Below are 16364 nucleotides of genomic sequence, written 5' to 3'. Positions count from 1 at the left end.
TTTCTCATGTGTCCATGGGGTTGGGGGACCCATACCAGAAATGCGTATGTTGTGCCAGAAGTGATGCCATGGGGAATGCAAGGAAGAGACTGTTCTGGCTCTTATAAACCTACTCAGTAACAGTCTCTTCATGTCCTCTTTGATATACACACACATATTCAGAGAGATGGATGGATGGATAGACAGATAGATAAATAAATGGGTGAAGAAAATTGTGGGGATAAAAGAGTAACCTTACTCACCCCTGAACCCAATAAAAGTCTTTCAGAGAGACTGAATCAGAATCTCTCTTTCCCTGAATTCGCTTTAGTTGCTCCTCGTGTTCAGGTGTGATTCTCCGCCCCATTTTTTCACAATTGAGTGAAATAAGGAAGTACCTTAAAGCTGGTTTTTCTTCTGCTGCCACAAAGGTCCACATAACTGCTGGTTCCTGTTTGTGGTGAAAATGGTCTTAACCAGATGAATGAAAGGCACAAGATACTCAACACAGTCAGAGCGCAACTACTCTAAACAGAGCTCACGCCGACCCACTGAACTGCCAAGCACCTCTCCCTTGTCAAAGGATATTCCTCCATGTCTTTGCTCCTTCTAGTCAGGCTCCCCTTCCCGTTTCAAAACCTGGCTGACTTATCTAAGACCTATGCTGCTTCACAGTATTTTGAAAACAAATGAGAAATCACCTTTCAGTTTTTCCAGGGGTGACTAAATCCAACACGAGCTAACTATGTCCAATGGCAGTGTTGGCAAGTGGCTTTTTTTTCCCTTTTTGAAAATATGGGCAAAGATGGAAGCTTGTCTTGGTTGGCTGCACAGAGCTCAGGACCAGTGCATAAATCTGCTTTGTACCTGGAAAAACTCTAAGCATCTAGAGTGAGGCTACAAAATTGCAGCAATGCTGCTGTTTCAAAGAGCCCAAGAACAGCCAAATGCCCTGGCTGACCGGCACCCTGCCCAGCCTCACAGGCTGAGGTCTGCCTCAGTGAGCACAACAGACCAACCACTCCTTCGTTCTGAAGCAACATGAAATGATTTGTTCCCTTTTGGCTGTGTCAGTTCTGCAAACCAGATACCAGGGGCTACAAGCTCAGGAGAGCCTGCCTTTCTGGAACACCATTTGTTTGGACAGGCCAAGCCAGTAAGGCTTTTCATCTCTTTAAACCTCTTGGGGTGGGGGGAGCATATGTGAGGAATTCCTTTTTTCAAAGATTTTTTTTTTTTTTGCCCCTTCCAACATTTTGTTTAAGAGAAAATGAGATGTCTATCTTCTGTTTCCTTATTTTTTTTTCAGGAAAGCAAAGGGTTGTTGACTTCCTCCCTCTCCCCTCCCTTCCTTCCTTCTTCCCGAAGGTACTCATCTGAGAAAAAGAGAACGAAGTATTGTTCCTGTTCTCTTTCTTAAGTCATTTGAAACATTGTCCCTGCGAGTTCTTTAAGTTCCCTGCAATCTGTACACAAGAGAAAGAGGGAGAGAGAGAGGGAGAGAGACAGAGAGAGCAAGGGATCAGGTAAAGCACTGGGGCTGCTGCAGCCATCCACACTCAGGAGCTGGTAAGTTCCCCATGCAATCATTTCTACTTCCATTTCAATGTCCCTGGGATGGATATTGCCGTGGGCACCTCCAACAGAAAATACCTTGCTGGGTATAATCCTTAATCCGAGGGTATGACTGATGGATGGCCCAGGATTTAAGCTTATACTTTTTTTTTTTTAAGAGAATACTGATGCTTTATAGTGCTGAGGCTGGCAGACCTGGACATAAAATCGCACTGGGGCTAAGGAGGACGGTGTGTTAAATCTGATTTTTGGTACAGATAGCGCGGCTGAGTTAACCAGGAGCCACTGGAGTGTGTGATGTGTCTTTACTAGAGAATTCAGTTGTCCTCAGTGCTATGTCCAGGGAAACTTAGGAGAGTGTCTGCTAAGAACTGTGGTTTGCTCTAGGGCTTTTGTACTTGTCTAGATTGAGGGTGGCCTTCTCTTGTTCTTTTCTTTCCATTCAAGACCCCCCCCCCAAAAAAAAAGCATGTTAAGTTATAGCTGTTATTCTGTATCACTGAGGCTGGAGGAAAAAGAAAAGAATGTCACTGTGAATTGTACTGCATGCTTATGTATTCATGTTCCACATATGGACTGAGTGTAAATTTATTACCTATCGTCAATGGACGATGTCATCTGCCACAAAAAAGAAGGCAAAGATTTTGGGGCATATAGCTTTAGTTCTGAAAAACAACATGTGGCTAGAATAGGATTAAGATCGATCTCTTCTGGCAGTAGGAGCGAAAAACTAAGCTACAGACGCACTTGAAAAATACTCAACCAGCACCTGGTTTTCCAAGCACCAAATAGAACAAACTGGCAAAGCTTATACAGACAGCTAGTTTTTAAAAGTCTAACTCGCTTCAATTAAACTTGTCAGAAAGGATAATGTTACCAAGAACTCATCATGGCAAGCCACGAGGGAGCCAAGAGCACATTGTCAAAAATAGGCCAGCAAGGTCACTCAGAAAGACTATGTATAATTACTAATAATAGCCATTTAATTCAGAGGTGTTGAGTAAGTGAAAGACAAAGATCATGCAGTTTTTTAAATATTCATTTCTATAAAACTTAGGGAACGAAGTAACCTAGGGAGTGAAAAGTATGATAAAAACACCCAGTCTCTCCTTTATAAATTAATTTGGCCAGACTGCGTATGAACCACAATCAAGTAATTAATCTTTACTCAACACTGAGCCATCACCTTATTAAGACTGAGAAAATATGCTGACACCAGGCTGTAATGTATGTTTTATTCCATTAGTCAGATTTCTTTTTTCTTCTCCTTTTTTCAAGAGGCTTTCCTTATGAGCACTGTAAAATGAGCAATGTCAGGGAGGTGTGATTAGCGTTTGCCTGCTTGAGGATGCAAAATTATTCTGATAACATTTGAAAGGGGTTTTCGGCCACCCCATTTCATAGATCTTCAGGTTAAAAGATAGCCAGGACTGACCGACCTGGGCATTTTGCATCTTTTATCAGCAACTGTGACCCCAGTAGAAAACTCTGCTTTGCGATCTTGACTTGCTTCTTTCGGTTTCGTTTTTTCTTGATAACATATTTAATTTTGCCCTTAATTAAAACAACATCATAGAATGCTCTATAGCTTTGGCTATTGAATAAAAGCATCAGATGCAATACAGTATGACAAAAAATGACAGCAGAGTCACACTCTCTAAAGACAAGTAAGGCAAAAGGTGGGTATCGTGCCAATGGTGCAGAAAACAGCCACACTTCTAGCATGTTCCTTCACTGTGGCCCGAGATTAAGGAGCTCAGGATATGTTCTCTTCTTTAGGAGAAAAAATGCATATTATTTCCGTTTAAGTTGCTAAGTCATTGCAATGAGCATATTTATTTGATGTTGTGGGAAAATATTCAACTACCTAAAGAAAAAAGCCATTGACTCATTTAGTCTAGTTCCTACCACTCTGTCTCCACTCAATTCCAAGGAGTTGGCATTTGTGGAAACTTCCACTGTGTGATTCTTCTTTGGGGTCATCAGAGGCGCTTTGTGATATCATCAGGGGAACTCCAGCTTGGAATGATTCAGAATTTGATGCAAAGGAGATTTCTTTAATTAATTTGGGCCAAAACCATACATCTAATTACAAACTTGTTGAATAAATGTTAAATTATGTTAGGATGCGTCCTGTAAGTCTTCGTGTGGCAACGTGAATCAAATTAGAGCATTAAAAGCACAGACTTTGTTGTCTTACAAATTTGGGTTTGAATTCCAGCTTTGTCATGTGGTGACTATGGGCCTTAGGACAGGTCGTTCACCCCCCTAAGCCTCAGTTTCCTCAAGTGTAAACCTGCACGTAATAGATTTGTGAGGATTAAATAAGATTACGTATGTAACACAATTACTGTGGCGATTATGGACAATGCCTGGCAAGTAGCAGGAGTCAATCAATATCAGCTGTCATTTTTTTTTAAGTCGTATATTACTTAAGGGTACTGTATTTTTTTTAATGTGGAGAATAGACTACATCTTCCTTAATTTGTGTCATTATCTTTGGTCAATACTATGCCAAGGGTCTATCAGAACAAGTAACTATTACTCCTCATAGCTTTAGAGTTGGGCACACATTTAGTGAAGGTATCCTGAACCCCAAATTCTTGTAAAATAAAGGAAGGCAGAGCTGAATGTTTTGATGTTCATCTCCGCTTAGGGCAGAAACACCAGAGTTAGCCTCATTAAAATGCCAGCTGTGTTCAACAGAGCTCAATGCAGGGGAAAGGTTGCCTTGGAATAAAGGTTTTCAGCTTAGATGAGTGTTTGGAGAGACTGCAATCACACTGTAGATGTTCCATTCTCCCTTTCACCTACTTCCCCAAACTGTTGAGCTCTGTGTCATTGCTGACCTTTTCCCTGGCCATGGAGGACTGGAGACACGTTTTTTGGAGACCATCGTGGCAGTTCCATGACTCAGCCACAGAGAAAGGACTTGAAATGACATGTTGTCTCCTTACTGAGGGCGGCACACTCGGTGATCTCTCCCCCTAAACATTTTCATAAAGAGCCATTTAACTTCACATGGATAATAAGAACACCATTATCACCATAGTGTATGTGTGCGGCTGGAGGTGGGTGGGTGGGGGGTGTGGTTCATCCAACTGCTATTTTTCTCTCGCTCTAAACTTTAAAATGTACATGCTGATTAATTTGTCAAGTAATAGCGATACTTTAGCTTAGGTCTTGGTTAAACTTCCCTCTCTACTTTCCCGAAGAAAACGTACAACCACAACAACAACCAGAAATCTGTCACTAATAATGCGAAACTTTGAGGTTCTTGGTTGGAATAAGAGTTTCTGATACCATAAAGACTTGTTTGAGCAACTTAATCTTTGGAGAGCAAGTTGAAGTTGGGTTGTTCTGTGCTAATGTGCAAAAGGTGTCTTCTAATGTGGCTCAGTGCAGTCGGACAAACAGCAGATTAGGAGTCGGAACACTGGTTCTGCTCTTGTCTGACCCCACCATTCCCTCTATGTGTAACCTCGAGGGTTTCTTTACTCGCTTGGACCTGTTTTCTTATCTACAAAATGATGGAGTCAGAGCAAATCCGTAATTCTCAGCGCAGTCTGCCTGTGTTCAGTGTGAATGAGAATTCACCTGGGGGCTTGTTTACACTCTTCTCCCCTGCCCACTGCACTGGATGATCTATGAGATTCTGATACTGACATCCTATGAGTTTCTAAACAAATGGTAAGTGTCTTGTTCTGTTTTCCTCAGGATTTCATTGACATTAAATAAAAATGTATGCTTTAAGAACCATGCTTTTAAGTGGAATTCCTACTCAGCACTGGATATCCTCTCTAGAAATTAGTTTTGAATTTATCAATTGTTATTCTAGAAGCTGTTAGTATGATAAAGTGAGATATATGCTAGCCAAACAATCTGATGAGACTAATCTATGTTCTATACCATACATGAATCATAAAAAGAGCAATTACTTAGATGTATACATACTGTAATGCTGTGTGTGTATAGCACTTTTTGATTTATGCATTTCTATATTATTTTCATCTTATAGTGAACATGCATTGTTAATTTAGTCAAGAAAAACAGACACTAAATTTTTCTATTCAAGTGTTAAAAATTATTGCTAGATTCAACCTCATAAACTTTTTGTTTTGTTTTTACACTTTTACAGTGTGTTCTTGCTGAGCCTATTTTAGACATCAGATCCTCATCCCTAAGTTAATGGTGACATGGAAAGGCAAAAGAATGATAATGCTGTTTGAAAAACCAGCACTCACAAGCCATGTTACATCTCCTTTAATTATAAGAAAAATCTGCAACTTAAAGAAAAAATTATTCTGATTTTGCCGATTTTGTTTCTACCTAAATCACTCAATTTTTTTCTCATATGTTTATATCTAATTAAGTAGAGCAGCAATGGACACAGGTCTCCATCTGATAGGAGCAGAGAGACAACAAGTATTTTGATGGGCACTCTTAGAAACAGTTAGCCTAATAATGGCTGCTCGCTTTTGACCATTCAAAAACCAAATACTTTTTTTTTTCTTTTTTTTTAATGCTTCACCATGTTGAATATTAAAGTCAGGGGTAAACTCTGAGGGTTACAGGACATGTGAATGTTCTAAATCACACCTGGGAATAAAAACCAAATACTTTTAGATAAAAACAAAGACATTTAGATAAAAGGATAAGAACATGTCTTCATCAGGAGATATGTGTAATATATGAGTTCACCAGAAAATAGGCACCATGAGGACAGGGACCTCATTTGTTCACTGCTGTGTGCTCAGGGCCTAGAATAGCACATGGTATATAACAGATGCACAATAAATATTTGTGGAATAGATAATATGTAAGTGGGCTGGGGAGTGAAATATGTTATCTTAATATAAAGCCAATTGCAGTAGTTAGTAAGTAAAAAAAGTTAGTCAAACTTTTTTAAGGTCTAGACAATAGCAAACTGCCAGCTTGACATATTTATTCCCCGCCTGAATTGACTGCAATTATAGCTTATTCCACCATTATATGCGTGGAGCTGCTACATTTATGTATATTAATGTGTCATCTTGGCAAGGACCCCACCTACTCGCTCGTGGGAGATAAACATTTATCAGATCCACAAAGAAGACTGTTGGTTGCATTTTATTTTCGATTTGTTTTCTGGGCAGATGATGGGTTAGCAAATTGTTTTTGGAGAAAGAGAGAGAGAAGTCATTTGTTTTTCCTTGGCTAAAAGAGCTGTGAGCCAGAATTCAGCTTTGTAGGAAATGCTCAGTGCTCTCTGTTTTTTTATAGGGAGGGTTGTAAATTCAAGTAAAGGGATGCCACTCAGGCTGAGTTTACACAAACATGAAGGGGTGAATTCAGGGAGGGAAATGTGATATCCTTGTGGTGTACAACACCCTTTCCTTTATGTAAGTAGTAGGCAGTAGAGACAATCAAACGAACAAATACTGCAGTTGAGGCAGTTCTGCAATTATTTGTCCAATTTAAAGTGGTAAATACAATAAAAATAAAATACAACAAGGGGCCCATGGGGGTCCAAGGTTATTTGTAGTGGAAACTGAAAAAGCTCTTTCTGTTCACATTGATAAAGCTGAGTACCAGAGCACACAAAGGCAATTTTGACCCATTCTCCTATTTTCCTATGTTATGGCCTCACTTGGACTTCATTCCATGATGGCAACTGATATGAAATGGGAGAAAGAGCCCCCCAAGAGCACTACTACCACCACCAATGGCAACATTTATGGAAGGGTCATTTCCAAGTTTGGGGCCTGCCAAGAACTATATATACGTCATTTCACCTAACCTTCCCATTCTAAGAAGTAAGTGCTTTCTTGCTCTCATTTCAGAAATGAAGGAAGACAACCACCTTGTTTAACAGATAAACTAGAGAAAGTAAGTGATTTACTTAAGGTCACTAAATTGATGTTGCTTGTGTTGGGTTTCTCATTAAGAAGAAAATGTTATCTGAGGCTAATAATATTTTTAAAAAATTAAGTATCCCTTAAGGTAGTGTTCCTCAACTGTAGTCCCAGAACCAACAGCATGGCAACACCTAGGAGTCTGTTAGAAAAGCACAAACTCTAGTTCCATCCCAGACCTCCTTGAATCAGAGTCAGTATCTTAACATGATGTCCATATGATTAAGATGCACATTCAAGTATAAGCAGCACTACTTTAGGGTTTGACCTGTTGTGTACAGAGTGATTTCAGAATGTGGGTTCCTGTTCAAAAGAGTTTACAGAGCCTTTTGTCGACTTTGACCTTACCCAAGATAACATAACCCCTCTTGGAGAGTGGTTACAGTGGTTATTACGTAAGTCTTGAGTCCATTCAGCTCTGAGCAACATTAGGCATGATTTTTAAGGTCTCACTAAGCAGGTCAACTCCACACCAAAGGACCCAGATAATCTCAGAGAGAAAAGGTCTGGGGTATTGTTTTTCAAGTGTGTTCTGAACACCAAACATCAGAATCACCTGGGGCAGATTTCTAGGCCTTCCCCAGATCTAATGAAGCTGGGGAGGGGGCCAAATGTCTGCCTATTCCATAAGCTGCTAGCTCAGGGTAAGTAAGTCCCAACAGGGGTAGTGACAAGTATTTGGGGTGACATCAGCTCCAAAAGACATTCAGCTTTTCAGCAGCTTGAAAAAAAAATTAAAGCAACCACACAAGAGAGAATAAATTAAGAGTCCTTCCAGGAAGAAGAGGTACTCTACCAGCTTCTTCCATTGACTGTTGGAGAATGGGGACAAGAAACCCTGCTACCTGCCTTGAGTCTGCCTCAGGGAAAAAGATGGGGGCCTCTGGGGTCTCCAACATCACTGCCAAGGAGCAAATGCCAACACACACACCTCACTCTTCCCAGTTAGAAAACTTCGTGGAAAGAATCCTTAAAGTTTCCTTTTCATTGGGACTCACCGTTCTGTCTTGGAACAGAAATCAAGAGGGGGTATTGTTGGAGGGGTGGGGAAAGGAAGCAGGGCCGGAAGAGAGTGAGGGAGAGGACCGGAATAGCCTCTGGTTTGCTTCATCCAGGCCTCTGCCTGGATGGAGATGGTGGCTTCTCCCCCTTATCAAGGCCCTCTGGCCTTCTTCCACAGGAAGTGCAGGGAGACGCAGAACTTCACGTTTTCAACTCTGTTTTATGGAACACCCACTGCAATACACCACCACTTTGTTTCTTGCTGTTTTTCTAGTTCAGGCAGTTTTCTTCCCCCAACACAGTGGATCCTCCCTCCCCCAGCCCCAACCCTACAGGATTTTTTCAGTCAAGAAAGAAAGATAAAGAGAGATCTTCCAGCATTATCCTAAAAATATGTATATATATACTGAACACTTTGAAGGTGCTAATGAGAACTGTACTTAATCCATCAAGATGGGGTTCCTGAAACACTAGACCTTGAACTTTTAGGGTGAGGAACATTAAAAAAGTTTCACACAGTTACTCATAGGTATGTGTAGAATTCCTCCTCCTACCAGGTTTTTCTAGAAAGGTGAGTAAGGAGGGACTATTCTTTCTTGATGCTCAGGAGACATCCAGTAATGCAGCAAGCAAGGCAGTGTCTCCTCCAACTTCGTCCACAGTGCTCCTGCCACCCAGTCCCATCTCGGCACAATGACCCATCTCTGGCTCTGTCTAGGTCCCCAAGGGTAGAGTTCTTATCTCCCGACAGCAGCCCGGGCCCCGGGTCTGAGCACGCGTGCTGGAGAGAAGGAGTGGAGAGCCCAGTTTGGGGACAAGAAGGTATAGCCCAGTACTACATCATTTTGAAGAAGGCAATCCTATCTAGGGTGTCTTCACAAACTCCAAGGGCTCAGACCTCCCACTCTTTACAATGGCTTACACTGGCTCTTTTGTGCTCCTTCTGACCCTCCAAGGAGAGGAATTTTGGCATCACATATTAATCCATGAAGCTGGGAAGTATCTTGAACCATGAGCAAATACTACCCCAGAATGATTAGGACATAAAGTGACAGACTTATTTGTTTTTCAACCACTATGGATTTGGGGGGGGAGGGGGATTTGGTTTACTTAATAAAGTGCTATTTCTTCTGTTTATGGCACATGAGCATCACACACGTGTATAAACATATACACACACACACAGATACACAGCCTATCCAAAATCATTGGTTGTTCTAGAAGGAAACCATGGATTAGCACCAAATTATTTATTTGACTCAAAAATGTAGTATCTGCTTATTAATCACCTGTACTTCCAAACAGACTTACTATCCTAATTATATTTTCTTTAGGGGTACTAGAAAGAGTTTGAGTTTTGTTAGCTAGTGACAGCAGGACAGAAGGTGAGAAAGGACTTAAGTGTTACTGCAAGCAATGCATAAAGGCTTTCATGCACTAACTCATTTTGAAAATATAAGTAACACAGGACAGGAGTCAGAGAATAGAGGGTTGAGTGTGCTTATTAACACGTGAATAGATGGCAGATCAGTAACCCGGATACATATGGAAATTCAGTATATGACAAAAACAGCATTGCACATCAGAGGGGAATGCTGGATCATGTAATTAATGATGTTAGGGCCACTCAGTAGCTATTTGGGGGGAAAACTTACATCCCCACTTTATTTCATGAATTAAAATAAATTCCAAATAGAGAAAAAATTGAAAAGATTAAAAATAAGAACATACAAAATAAGAAAAAAATGAGAGATTCTTTTTTTGAATCTCAGAGTAGGGAACATCTTTCTGGTTTTACCAAGAAGCCTTAGCATTTATTACACATTTTATTACTTAAAGGGCTTCTACAGGGCCAAAACTAAATTAATAAGGTCAAAAGACAAACACAAAACAAGGGGAAACATATATAATGTGTATCACAAGGAACTTAATACCACAAGAAATGGGCAAATGACATGAACTACATTTCACATAAAATGAAACATAGCTGGCTCTAAAATTTATAAATAAAAGATACTTATCCTACTTCATAATAAGCAAATACAAATTAAAACCATGAGATACTATTTTTTACCTACTTAATGAAACAAAAGATGAAACATCTGTTAGCATATTTGTTTCTGGGGATCTGGAGAGTATTGTCATGCATCTGGCGCAAGAGTGGACTAGCAAAACTTACTATAGCGAGAAATTTGTTAATGTCCATCAAAACGTAAAACTGACTTCTCTTGGAATTAACCCTACAATATACTTATAAGATGCAAAAAGACATCCCCACAACGCAATATATTTACCACAGCATTATTTGAAATAGTCAGAAAAGATTGTAAGTAGCATAATTATCCATTAATAAGGGACTGATCAAATTAAGCACAGTGCGGCTCTAGATTGGAGCATTATGCAGCCCTAAAAAAGAATGAATAGAATAAAGTCCAGGAATGGACTCTAGGTATATGGTCAACTGTGACAAAGGTGTAAAGGTAATGCAATGAGGGAAAGACAATCTTTGAAACAAATGGCACTTGAACGACTGAGTATCTATATGCAAAAGGAAACCCGACCTTAGGCTCTTACTTCACACCATACACATGCATTAACTTAGAGCAGACTTAAATGTAAGAGTTAAAATTATAAAATTTTTTTTTAAAGATTTTATTTTATTTGACAGAGATAGAGATAGCCAGCGAGAGAGGGAACACAAGCAGGGGGGAGTGGGAGAGGAAGAAGCAGGCTCATAGCAGAGGAGCCTGATGTGGCTTGATCCCATAACGCCGGGATCACGCCCTGAGCCGAAGGCAGACGCTTAACCGCTGTGCCACCCAGGCGCCCCTAAAATTATAAAATTTTTAAAAGAAAACTTAGGAGAAAACTTTGTAACTGTGGTTAGCCAATGAATTCTTAGTTAAGACACAAAATGCACAGATAATACATGAAAAAATTGATACATTGGACATTGTAAAAATTAAAAACTTATGTTGTTCAAAAAAAAGGACACCATTAGAAAAATAAAAAGATAAGCCATAAACAGGAGAAAATATTTGCAAAACAGAGCTGATAAAGCACTTGTTTCCAGAATATATAAAGAATGCTCAACAACTCAGGAATAGCACAAACAGCCCAGTTAAAACCTGGGCAAAAATTTTGAATAGATACTGAACCACAGAAGATATACAAATGGCAAATAAGCACATGAAAAAATACGTAATATCAATAAAGAAAATGCAAATTAAAAGCATGATGAGATATAACTGCATATTCAGTAAAATGTCCCAAACCAAGACTGAAAATATCAAATGTTCTTGAGGATGTGCAGAAACTAGAGCTCTAACACATCGTCAGTGGGAATGGGACAGGGTGCTGCCACTTTGGGAAACAGTTAAATATACACTCACCATGCAACCCAGCAATTCTACTTCTAGGTAACTACCCCCTAATAATGAAATCAAATATCCATTTAAAGACTCATGCACAAATGTTCACAGCACCATTATTCATAATTGCCCTAAACTGGAAACAATTTGAAGGTCAATCAACTGGTGAGTAGAGAAACAAAAGGGGGTAGATCTGTGCAATGGGATATCACCCAGCCATGAAAAGGGACTACTGTTCTATGCAATAACGTGGTGAATCTCAAGAACACCTTGCTAGGAAAAGCAGCCAGACACAACAGTATTTAAGGAGCCAGGTATATAACAGATATTGAATGATTTCATTTATTTGAAATTTTGAAAACCAAAAAAACTAGAGAGATGAAAAGTAGCTGGGTAGCTGCCTGGGGCTAGAAGTAGACGCTGGAAGTGACTGCAAATGAGCATAATGGAACTTTCTGGGAGTAATGAAATTACTCCAAAAGTGGGTTTTGGTAATGATTGTACAACTATATAAATTACCTAAAACTCATCACATTGTCACTTAGAAATGTATGAATTTTATATAATATAAATTATATCTCAATACAGTTGTCAAATTTGTGAATGAAAAAAGTGAGGAAGTTCTATATGTTGTAATAATGGAGCAACCCCCAACCTGTAGAGTTAAGGAAAAAAAGCAAGATTCTGCCAGTCTACGAAATGTTATCATTTTGGGGTAAAAAACAAAACAAAACAAAAGTATATTTTTTGGTATGCAGAGAATATCTTTAAAAGGATACAATACACCTGCTAAGAGAATTTGCCTTTCGGAACAAAGGAGATGAACATAGGGGAAGGGAAGGAAAAATAAAATAAGATGAAAAGAGAGAGGGAGGCAAACCGTAAGAGACTCTAAACTCTAGGAAACAAACTGAGGGTTGCTGGAGGGGTGGGGGCGGGGGGTAAATGGGTGATGGGCATTAGGAGGGCACGTGATGTAATGAGCACGGTGTTATATGCAACTGATGAATCACTGACCTCTACCTCTGAAACTAATAATACAGTATATCTTAATTAAATTTAAATAAATAAATAAATTTAAATTTGAAAAAAGAAAAGAATTTGCCTTTGGGCAATCTGATTGTGATGGCTGGGGTAGGGGAAGGGGTGTAAAGGAAAAATTTTCACTGAATATTCTTTTGTACTCAAAACAAATGAGAGGGGAGAGGGAGAGAGAGGGGGTTCTGAGTCTCACACCAGCTCCGTGACTGTGGACAACTGTCTGAGCCTCTATTTCCTCATCTGTAAAATGAAGGGGTTGGACCAGTTGCTCTCTAAGGATGGTTCTGACTTCACGTTCCATACTCTGAGAATTTCTTCAGGGATGATCATCTGACATCTGTCTACCTTCCCGTTGTCTTTCCCCTGCCAGCATGTCACTGACTACCACAGAGAAAGCCACAACCCAAGGATTAGTTCTTTCTCACTCAGGAGCATCTCAGTGTATCAGGTCCACATTGTCTTGGCACCATGTAAAATATAGTTGTCAACCAGGGTGACAAGGCATCCCAGCAAGCAGATATGTGGGGAAGGAGTGACAAGACAATACAGAGGAGTGCTCACAACTCACATCCCAGGGACAGCTGCTTGAAATCAAGCTCCAGCCCTCTTGCCTGCCAGCAGTGTGATAATGAACACATGGGTAGTTCTAATTTCTTCATCTGCATGATAGGTATAAAACAGCACCCCTCTCTTAAGGTTTACTGTGGGGATTAAGAGTGATAATTCATGTAATTCTTAGCACAGTGCCTGCCTCATAGTAATATTCAGTAAATGTTAGCCCTTCTTTTTTTTTTTTTTTAAAGATTTTATTTTTTATTTATTCGACAGAGATAGAGACAGCCAGGGAGAGAGGGAACACAAGCAGGGGGAGTGGGAGAGGAAGAAGGCAGGCTCATAGCAGAAGAGCCTGATGTGGGGCTCGATCCCATAACGCCGGGATCACGCCCTGAGCCGAAGGCAGACGCTTAACCGCTGTGCCACCCAGGTGCCCCAATGTTAGCCCTTCTAATTATTAATCTGAACTCCACTGCTCATGGGACCCACTTTCCCTGCAGTGGAGGAAAGAGAGGCAGCTAGGTTATCAAGCTGTGTACTCACTAATGTCATGAACTGGGAGTTTGGGGGTATAGGCGGCTTGTTTTCTTAATCCAAGAACCCAAATGGAGATACTGGAGTCATTTCTGCTGCCCCCAAGCCAATATCACTGAGGGAAACTTTGAAACTTTCATCCCTGGAGTCGATTATATCCTGAGCACGTGATGAATGCAAGCTGCAAAATCGTGAGACTGTGACATCAGGCTGGGGGTCGAGCCTGTTAAGTTAAAGAGAAAGTTTCAATATGTATGACAAAAGTGCTTTAAATTACATTTGGATCAAAATATCGTCAAATACTAATATTAGGGCCATTGTATAACCTCCTGGCCATGGCAGCCATTCAATACATGTGAGTTGCAGCTTCAAAGCAAATCAAACCAAACCTCTTCCATCACCGTGATGTGTATAGGCTCACGGTCCCCAACTTCAGTCTCAGCGCCACACAGCAAGGGAGGTATCTACACCCGGACAACCTGGGGTCCCTGTAACTTCAAGGGTCTCAGCCACAGATAGCAGCCAGACCCTAACAACAACAAATTGATAGCTTTCAAGTGAATTAAATTTCCCCTGTATGTAAGGTGACAGTGAACCCCTTTTGCATAGACTTCCTGCCTTACACATTATGTCACATTCTAGAACTAGGTTCCAGAAGGCATAGTTTACTTCAGTGCGTTGCCCGGCTCACTAACTCGCTCATGTGTTTCCATTCTCTCTAACTGCATCGGAACTATATTTGTTAGGGACTGTGTTTTTAAACATTTTTGTCTCCTCAAGAACAAAAGCCCTCCAAACTCCTGCTGGCTTCACGTTAATTCTGAGATCCTCTGGAAAAGCTCTTATCATCTATTATACCACTTTAGAGATGAGAAAACCGAGGCTCAGGGAGGAGGAACAACTGGCCGAAGTGATACAGCTCTGTGGATCTCGGGGGGTCAGGAGACCCAGTTTAAGGAGGCAGGGTATTTGTATTTAGATGTCAAGCGCTTAATGTTTGCATGCAGACTAAACAATGTTGTGAATGTATATGTACCTCTGCTTTTCAAATCTAATTATATTAGGGTAATTAATAAAATATAAATTAATTTGAAGAGGTTGCTGAACTCAAAGGGCTTTGGGTTATTTCATATTTTTTCTAACTTACTGGGGATTTGGAAAATGGGTTTAATTTTATAATTTGCGATGGGAGTCCTCATGCTGAGAAGCCTGGGAATCACCGCAGGAGATCAAAACTGGGATTCACTAATAAAATTCAGGGAGGTACTTGGAATAAACTAAGTCTTTGGTAGCAATGAGCTTTTCTATTCTTAAACTGCTACCTAGAGTCAGTTTGTATATTTGATAGAAGTCTAGAAAGTGTCTGGAAGTATGTGTCATTACTGTTTAATTTCTTCATCTAACAACTGTCTTCAAGAAAAAGTCCTGGTTCCTCTCCTTTTTATCTCTGTGACCTCAGGCAATTTACTTAACCTATTTGTGTCCTAGTTTCCTCATTGGTAAGATGAGAAAAAGAATAGTACCTACCTCACACAATGCTGGGACAGTCACATGAGTTAACGCATGTGATGTCTTTCACACATTCTGGACACATAGCACACACTCAGCAAATATTATGGTTGTGTTAGGCACCACTTGCCACTGTTTTTGACACATAGTCGGGACTTGATAGATATTTCTGGAATGAACAACGAGTAATTGAAAATGTGAATTCGGAAGAGAGGGCAATTCTAGATATGTGATTCCTCATCTACATTTCCTTCATCACAGGCAGGTAGTTAGGAGAGCTGCTTTTGTGCAGAACGCTCTGGTGAGGAGTTTTTGCTTCCGTGAGCTCAAGCTAGCGAGATGATGATGCCTCATCTAGTCTGGTCCCTCAGACTTTACAAGTCTCTCAATTTTATGTGTCAGATGCATCAAGACATGTATGGAAGGGATCAGGCGGAACGAGCCGGGCTTGGAACCGAAGTACAGGCTATATTCTTCTTTAAAAACTGTAAGAGGAAACAAGACCAGTAGACCTTCTAGATAGGAGAGAAGCAATGCTTTCTTACCACAAACCAAAATGCTGAGGACCACAGTTATAAGAGGGTCAAAGGAAGTTAGAATGAACTTTCATAGCAGGCTCAATGTTTATCTAGCTTAAAATTTCACTTCCAGATTATCCCATGGATAGTTATTTGGCTTTATTACATAAAAAATTTTCGAGACTAACAGAAAGAGGGTTTTGTTTCTGTTTTATTGTTTGCAAAGTGAAGTGTTTCAGGTAGGGCTAAAGCACCTGTTGCTAGACTTTAAAAGATGGGCTGCCCTGAGTTTCAGTGCTGGCTGACATAGCTTTCTTTTCTTTTTTTCTTTCTTTTTCTTCTCTCTTTTTTTTTTTTTTTTTTTTTTAAAACAGGGGGGGGGGGCG

The 16364-nt window shown here is 40.2% G+C and overlaps 1 protein-coding gene across 6 annotated transcripts in view; it reads left to right on the top strand.

Annotated features, from left to right (window-relative positions):
- Positions 1 to 1376: 1376 nt before the first annotated feature.
- Positions 1377 to 16364, top strand: part of ZNF366 (zinc finger protein 366) — a 69448-nt gene continuing 54460 nt past the window's right edge. For 4 of the 6 annotated variants that reach the window (XM_011227608.3, XM_019801879.2, XM_034656338.1 and 1 more), the window contains exon 1: positions 1377 to 1548. The gene's annotated coding sequence lies outside the window, so the exon portion shown is untranslated. Of the gene's footprint in view, positions 1549 to 7376; positions 7423 to 16364 lie in introns of all 6 variants that reach the window. The other 2 variants (XM_034656334.1, XM_034656339.1) reach the window with 1 other exon arrangement.

The sequence above is a fragment of the Ailuropoda melanoleuca genome, chromosome 3, assembly GCF_002007445.2.
Source record: "Ailuropoda melanoleuca isolate Jingjing chromosome 3, ASM200744v2, whole genome shotgun sequence".
NCBI lineage: Eukaryota > Metazoa > Chordata > Mammalia > Carnivora > Ursidae > Ailuropoda > Ailuropoda melanoleuca.
The sequence above is the reverse complement of the archived record's forward strand: the minus strand, read 5'-3'. Positions and strand labels throughout refer to the sequence as shown.